The 8,212-nt window shown below is 41.0% G+C and overlaps 1 long non-coding RNA gene across 1 annotated transcript in view; it reads right to left on the bottom strand.

Moving 5' to 3' along the window:
- Positions 1–7,390: 7,390 nt before the first annotated feature.
- LOC150078645 (uncharacterized) overlaps positions 7,391–8,212 on the bottom strand; it is a 94,157-nt gene continuing 93,335 nt past the window's right edge. The window contains exon 2 of the long non-coding RNA XR_016547592.1: positions 7,391–7,531. This is a non-coding gene — a long non-coding RNA (uncharacterized LOC150078645). The remainder of the gene's footprint in view (positions 7,532–8,212) is intronic.

Here is an 8,212-nt window from a genome sequence, read left to right as displayed (position 1 = left end):
TTCATTCTAAGTTCTAGCTTATCCAAAAAGCGTTGTTTGAGACTCTCATCAAGACTTTGTTACGACGGATATTGCTAGCCTTGTTTTTCACTAATCAGACCCTTAGGCGTGATTTAATAGATTGGAGGATTATCGCGTTAGAACATGAACCACCAAGAAATGATGAATTCCCGCACCAATGGCTTGTAGAAAACATCAACTCTGTGTACGGAATTCAAGATGACCAACAATCCTAAGCCGAATCCAGGAAGTAACCCAACAACATAGGATTTCTTCTCGGATAACACATCATGGAAGGAAATGTTCTCCATAAAGCGTTCTATCGCTTGTAAATGATACAATATGGAACATAGGGCCTCTCCCCCAAACAAAATTTCTGGGTACATTCTCCAAATTCAAAACTCGATCATGAGACCCGATCGTAGTGCAGAGACTGGTAGTTCTCTTGGATTTCTTTCCAATTTTTAGAATCCACAGACACCGTACAAGCTTTACCAAGTGATTATTGGTGTTCGTTGGTGTTATGACTCTATCAGAACCTTAACATAATGTACTTATATCTCTGGTGTTCCCTGGACACATTATACCTTTTTCCTATCTGCAATAAGCCCATCTCGGCTTCATTCCCAACCTCTAATATTTTGAAAGGAATCGCTATCTTTGAAAGATAATATACGCCTCAGTGAATTAATTTCAAAATTCAGAATTCGTATATTTTCAAAAAATATTTAAGAATTTACAATTTAATGGTCCAACTTGCAGAAGTGTTCTTAGACGAGTCTACTTTGTATTTTCAACTTTTTGGAAGTAATACTAAAAAAACAAATATTTTCAAAGTTATAGTTACATTATAATAAACAAAATTTAATAGTTATTAATATTTTGCATCAACGAAAGTTGAATTAGAAATATTTAGAGCTTCAAATTGATAATTTCAATCGGTAAAATTCCATTTGCAAAGTTTGACTTTTTATTTTGAAAAAGGTGATCCAATTCTAAGGGAAAACAACTTTTCCCTTGAAATTCTTCAAGGGCAAGGTCACAAAATTGTAAAATAACAAAGAAAAAGGTGATGTGAAGATTGAACCTAGTGTGTACTGGAACTTCATATTACGAAGGTTGTTTGGAAATCTCCAACAACCTTGATCAGTTACGAGTGGACATTTTGGCTTCATTATGTGCAGATGTTTACTTTAGAACGGACGTATTAATGGGCACCCCTAATGAATGGCAGGTGGGAGGTACTTTCGTTGTATCGGGCCCCCCGGAAAAGCAACATCTGACTGACAACTGACCACGCCAACCGTGGGAGTATCGGAGAAACAATGGCGTCGCTGAGCGCGTTCTTGGTCTCTGCCATATGCATGAAGGCAAAAAATGTGCTACGTAGATACATCGAGCGATCGATTTCCGCCGCCATGACGAGGGAGGGAGAGGAGAAACCGATTAAAAAGTGTGGCCTGCAGCATCGCCATATATGTCGTCTGCCCGTGGAGGGCCGTTCCATCTGTGGGAACGAACTTCTCGTTCTTAATGTGAAGGAAAGAAGGCCGTTGTCCTTCCCTTAACTCATCCATCGAGGGCTCTTTAAAACACACGCACGCGCACGATTTTCTGGTCAAGTGATGCAAAAAAAAAACTCCAAAGTGATCTTTTCGCTCCAAAAGATCAAAGTGCATCTTCAAATGATTTTTCTCCTTCTCCTTTGACCTAATCTGAATACAAACTTTAAATTCTTCATTCAGTCTCTATTTATGTAAGAAACTGAACCAAATAGAGGCTGGTCCAGTTGATCTATCATCACCATCCAATCTTCTCCAATAGTGTTTTTTTTTTTTTAATTTACAAGAACTCGCAGATATGGGCAGAATCATAGATGTTACTGCTGTAGGAAAAAATAGGGTACTTTCTGATAGCTTTTTAAGATATTAATCATTTAAAAATACATTTCGAGAACAATATTGAAAATTTTAAATAACAATTCGAAGGAAATTCCGGCTTATTTGGAGGATTGGTTTCGAGATGGGCAATCCACACTTCAACATGATTTTTAAAATTCGAATTCTTGAAGAAAGAGATCAGAAAATCTCTAAGGGAGTTATACTAATACTAAAACCAGAATTTATTTATAATAGTATACCATGAACATTATTATTGGTACAACATTAATATTGGATTGCTTGTTAATGCCGAATCTGGTTTAAGATACCATTTGATGTGATCAATCTTCATCTGGGTTTTCTAGATGACAGAAATCCAGAATGAACTCAACAAATCTGGTCACAAACAAACGAATAGTAGAAAAAGATCCAATATGAACTCAGATACAACTCGAAATATCTTTAAACTTCAGCACGAACATTCCAACTGATTTTCCATAAGGTCTATCTCTGAGAGAGAGAAAGAGAGAGGGGGGGAAGATGAATATGGATAGAGAGAGAGAGAGAGAGTAAACCGCTTATACCTGAATATATATTAAGAGAGAATAGAGGAAGATAGATAGATGAAGAGAGAAAAAGTAAAGAGGGAGAAGATAGATGGAAAAATGGTGAATAGAAGAGAGAGATGAAGAGGAGGTGGATAGTGAGATCGTAAATAAAGGGGAGAAAGATTAAGGAATGATGAAATGAAGATAAGAGAGAAAAATGGATAGAGAGATGATAAAGAGAGGAGAGAAATGTGGATGGGGAGAGAATAAACAGCGGAGAGAAAAAGGGATACAGAGATGGATGGATAGATGATAAAGAGAGTTGAGAAAGATGGATAAAGAAAGATGATTTATAAACAGAGAAGAGAATGATGTATAGAGAGATGAATGGACAGATGATATGGAGAGGAGAGAAAGATGTATATAGAGAGAGATGAATGGACAGATGATATACAGAGGAAAGAAAGTTGTATAGAGAGATGAATAGATACATGATATTGAGAGATGGACAGATGATATTGAGAGATGAATGGACAAATGATACAGAGAGATGGATGGACAGATGATATAGAGAGGAGAGAAAGATAGATAAAGGCAGATGATAAACAGTGGAGAGAAAGATGGATAGAGAAAGATGATAAAGAGCGGAGAGAAGGATTGATAGATGATAAAGAGAGGAGGAAAAGATTCATAGATGATGTTAAGAGAGAAGAGAAAGACGAATACAAAAAGATGATAAAGAGAGGAGAGAAAGATGGATACACAGAAATGAAGAGAAGAGGAGAGAGAAGTGGAGAGAAAGATGAAGAGAAGAGAGCGAGAGAGATTTTACACCATTTTATACTTAATGAGTAATCGCCACTTTTGGGCAAAGGGACCGGTATCAATGATTCAATTTGATTTATTATTTTCTTTTCTTTTTTTTTGATCATCTCACGGTGAGAAGCAAATCACACGAGTTGCCGCAATCTTAAACTTCAAATAAACAACGTCACATTTAGAACTAGCAAACTTCAGGACACAGTTGCACCTAGTGCAAGATTGAGGCAACTCGTGATGATTCGCTTTAAAAATTATTCTCCTCCTAATATTTTATTTTTGTCAGCCGTGAAGGACACTGGGTTTGATCACAATGTAACTCAATGAAGAAAAACATTGATTTGGCTGCGCACAAAATTATACTTCTGCGCATCTTGAAGCTCATCAACTGCAAATTCTTAGGGCACCGCTTAACAGTCGACAGAGGGAGATGACTGCGATCAAAAATCAGTGCAGCGCAGAGCGAGAGGACCCAGATGTGCTCCGGAGTACAAGATATGCGCCCGAGAGTCCCCGACATCCCTCCAGATATTTTTCTTGTGGCGCACATTCTTTTCCGAGATATTAAACATCCCTCTTATTATTTATCCCCGGTGAACTTCTTACAATAACCTTAATTAAGATTCTCCGAGTTGAGGTGTGTTTGTAGTGCACGAGCACATCGATCCGATGTAGCCGGCCCCGGAAGAAGAGAATGATTTCTTGGGCAGTATCGGAGGTTATTACCTCCGGGTGGTGGATGGACTGCTAAGTTGCCACCTCGCATTATTCCATCACCGAGTGGCAGAACTCAATTCATCTTTTCGTTTAATTAAAAAGCGTATTTCACCTGTGACTGGATGCTCGTGTGCCATCGCCAATCAGATGGTGTCCGAAGGCGATCGCGTGTGATCTGTAAACTGCCCCTCAGGGCGCTAACGATCCCAAACTAGTTGAGAGAGAGAGAGAGAGAGAGGAACGCGGAATCAATTCTTCCACTTCTTTAGCTGCAGTTAATGTGTAGCTGGCGTGTTGGGAGAGAATTAGGTTTTCTCGATGTTTTTGTCCAAAAAAAGTGGAACCTCACGGTTGCGTCTATCGCTCTATTTAATAGCCACTGGGTTCGGGGTTAAACAGAGTCAGTAATTATGTTAGGATTGCTTTTCTCAGGTTAAGAGTGCATCAGAGCGAACGAAGAGAGGAAGAGATGGATGGAGTGACAACCCCTGCACTTAATAGCAGCTTCGGCTCTTACAGAGACTTCATTCATGAGGACATCATTAAACCCATCACAAAGACACTCGCTTTTCTCACGTGGTTCTTCTTCTTCTTATAGATGAATGATCTGCAAGGATGGATGATTAAATGCTCCACAAATTAATGTCCCAAAGATTCCCAGAAATAAATATCAGATGCTTCGCTAATTTCTACCAGATTGCCTACTAGATTGGCAAAGCCATGCTGATAAATGCTTGTACATACACTGCCCTCCAAAAAGAGTATTCGGACACATGTCAGTTTCACATTGATGTCAGTGTGGTCAACGTCAAACCGGCCTGCTTCAAAAATCGGGGCTTCTTTGGCCTCACTTCAATCTCCATGGTAGACTTTCCACCAAAGAACCATTGATTGCAGCTGGTACAGTCCACCATTTCTCTTGCAGAACGTGACCAGTTGATCTACCGATGTGGAATGTGTTGTCTGGCCCTCACCCGACGTTCAGTTCATTCCACAACACAGGGTTCAAATCGGAACTGTGCTCCAGCAGTTTCAACTTTGGTACATTCGTGTCCATGAACCGTTCTCCTAGGCCATGCTACCTTTCACCCATCTCTTTCGGATTTCATTATTGGACACAAAAACTCCAGCAGTAGACGCTCCCCATGAATTCCCAACACCTGACTATTTGATTGGTGCGTTCATGCAGACTTCAACTCCCTCTTGGCTCCTTAAACTTGTGGTAGTTTTCAGGGATATCTAACGGAATAGTCATAAAAGCCTCTGGTCATGTGGATTGAACTCTCCTGAGCTGCCCTAGAAAGGAAGGATGGAGAGGAACAAGAAAACAGAGAGAGGGAGAGAGAGAGAGAGAGAGAGAGAGGAGGAAAAATGTCGGATACTATGTAGATAAGTAACAGTCATGGCATTTTGTGAAGAAATATGAGACACCATCCACTAAATGCCTCACATTTTATGTACACTGAGTGGACACTTTATTAGGTACACTTACTGTTTTCATAAAATGGTTTGCTCCTCAGTAATAGCACCATTGCGATATAAAGCAGTTTGGTAGTTAGCTCTAAATGGTATGAGCATGTTGGAGACTGCGATTCTGCTGGAGGTTTTATGCATCACTGTGTTTAGGGTGTATCCAGGTTGGTCCAACAATCAGAGAACATCCAGCCAACAATCCTGTGGCCGGAAACAGTTCATTGATGAGAGGGCCAAGGCTCGGAACACCTGTTCAGGGTAACAGAAAGTCAGTCGGATATAACCAGCGTTCAAATAGGGTAACCAAAGATGCATTTTAGAATGCACAACTCATCAAACCAGTTACGGATGGGATATCGCAATGATTATAATGGGTGGAATGGAACCCATTGGAAAAAACAGATATAGAATCCAGTTCTTCCTCTTTCTGGCTGATGGCAGGATCAGAATATGGGGAACAGCATGAGTCCACGGATCCGTCCGTGGACTCATGCTGTTCTCATGGACTCAATATAAGAGTGAATTCGGCTTACTGCGGTAGCCTCTCCCGGTCACCAGATCTCAACATCAGTTGAGCATCGGGATGAGGTGGAATTAGTAGAAAAGGATCCAATTTGTAAGAACCGTTGGAAGTAATTGAATCAACATGGATCCCGCGGAACTTCGTGTTGTCCATACGCGACAAATCATGGCAGTTCTGAGGGCTAAAGAGGAGTTGCTTACAATGAGGTAGGAAGGTACCTAATAAAGTGGCCGCTCAGTGTAGATGACTACCCATTACTCTATTTGCATAATTCTCGCTTACACTGTACATGAACTGACCAATTATGTGTTTAATGTCTATGTCAGAGCCATTAGAAAGGGGCCCTAGTTGGTTTAACGTTCCCCCTGGCATAACAGCTTTTATAACTTTAAGTTCCCGTACTTTGGAGGGAATTGGTCGATGTTTCACCTTGGCGATGATCAATGGCGTTTCAAGTGTCTCCCACTTGAATACGATGTTCCAGATGGAGGTCTTCGGAATGTGGAAAGCTCCAAAATTCTTTCTAAGTTGTCCTGATCTATGGCCAATCCACGCTACCTAATAAAGTTTTCAAATTCGTTGATTCCCGCAGGGAATATCGGTTATGAACGTCAGCGCCATCTACAATATTTGCAGAAATATAAATTTAGTGTATATATATATATATATATATAACGTTGAAGAAAATTGCATTAAATGTGAATATTAATTAGTGCCCCAAATTTTTTGGCAACCCAGTGTACATAAATGAGCTCAATGGCACCGTGTCTCGTTGCCGATGTCTGTTATAGAGAAATACTCATTCTATATACACCACCCTGCCAAAAGTATCCTGTCAAAACACGAGTTTTGACAGGATACTGTCAAAACACGAGTTTTATTGTCAAAACACGAGTTTTAGTGAACATATTGATAAGGCACAGGCCCAGGCCCACTTTTACTGCCATTACGCTATGGGTAGGCCTGCACCTTATTAATTCGTTCATTATTCGTTCCTAGAGAAACACCTTTGATCAGGTGCTTGCAGCTTGCAACAGGAATTAGTGGCCCTCTGCTTCAATGGACTTCCGAGTTCAGCTGTGGGAGAGAGATATTTTACAAGGACTTATCTGCCATTTTTATAGCCTACCTGACAGTATGCACGCTTCTCGTTCGAGCAATTCGTGCCATTTGAAAGGTGTGTCCGGATACTTTTGTAGGGTAGTTTATATTTGCAAGTGGTTCATATTATGAAATCGTGTGGGCTGAAATTTGACCGTCTCTCCCAGCATTAATAAAGGTGGAGATCTTATTCTGTGCAACCGCCGCATTACTATTAGTAAAATCTGACAAGAATTGGACATTCCTGTAGAGACAGTCATTGAACAACCAAAAGAGCTCCTCAAATTTTGGTGGTGTTTTAATAAATAAAAAAAAACAGACACACTAAAATCACGTGATAGAATTTTATTTATAACTGTACTACACGCTAAAAAGTTACAGCAAAATCTGGTAATTTGCAGAGGTTATCGGGCTGTCACTCCTGGACACATCCCTCTACTTCAGATGACTGTCGTCTTCTTTCGCTCCTCCTAGAAAGAAAGAAAGAAAATTCGAAACTTAATCAGTTTTCCAGGAGGGATTAAATTCTAACCTTACTGAGTTAGTTAAGGATTTCAATTTAAATGTTATCTCACAAATAAGTAATACACCCCTTCCCCCCAGTGGGTTTAACCCCTCATTGTGAATGGTACTGTCTTATCTTTTCTGTCTATCGGCGACTTTGGAAACGTTTGCCAGAGAACTTGTTAAACATCTCGCTGCTGAGTTCAAAGGTGGTCGATAGAGTGTTGCCAACCCCCTTCGACCCCCTCCCCCACCTCGAAAACCAACCTCCGCCAGTGGAAAATCTTTTCTTCCATCTCCGTTCTCTCATCTCGGCTGAGAGCTGTGGCGGCGCGCGTGCATATGTCACACACACACACCGCTAAGGAAGAGCAGAATTGGGATGTGTGTTGCGCGACCATCATTCAGTGTCAGCTCGTAATGGGGTTGCTTGGCTGCGCACTGTTTCCGACATTCATGAGACAAGTTACACGCACCGACTGCGGGCAGTGGTCAGAGCACGGCCCGTCCGTCCATCGTAACAGACGTGTCAAGCCTTATCACTTTCCATCAGGAAGGGGGGCCTCGAGAGAGAGAGAGAGAGAGAGAGGCCGCGCGTGGTCACACAATGGCGACAGATATGTCGGGCCGCCGCTACATGGCGGAGA

Source organism: Mastigoproctus giganteus, chromosome 10 (assembly GCF_048544385.1).
Source record: "Mastigoproctus giganteus isolate SK-2022 chromosome 10, ASM4854438v1, whole genome shotgun sequence".
NCBI classification, from domain to species: Eukaryota; Metazoa; Arthropoda; class Arachnida; order Uropygi; family Thelyphonidae; genus Mastigoproctus; species Mastigoproctus giganteus.
Note: the sequence above shows the minus strand (reverse complement) of the source record. Positions and strands in the feature narration are given on the sequence as shown.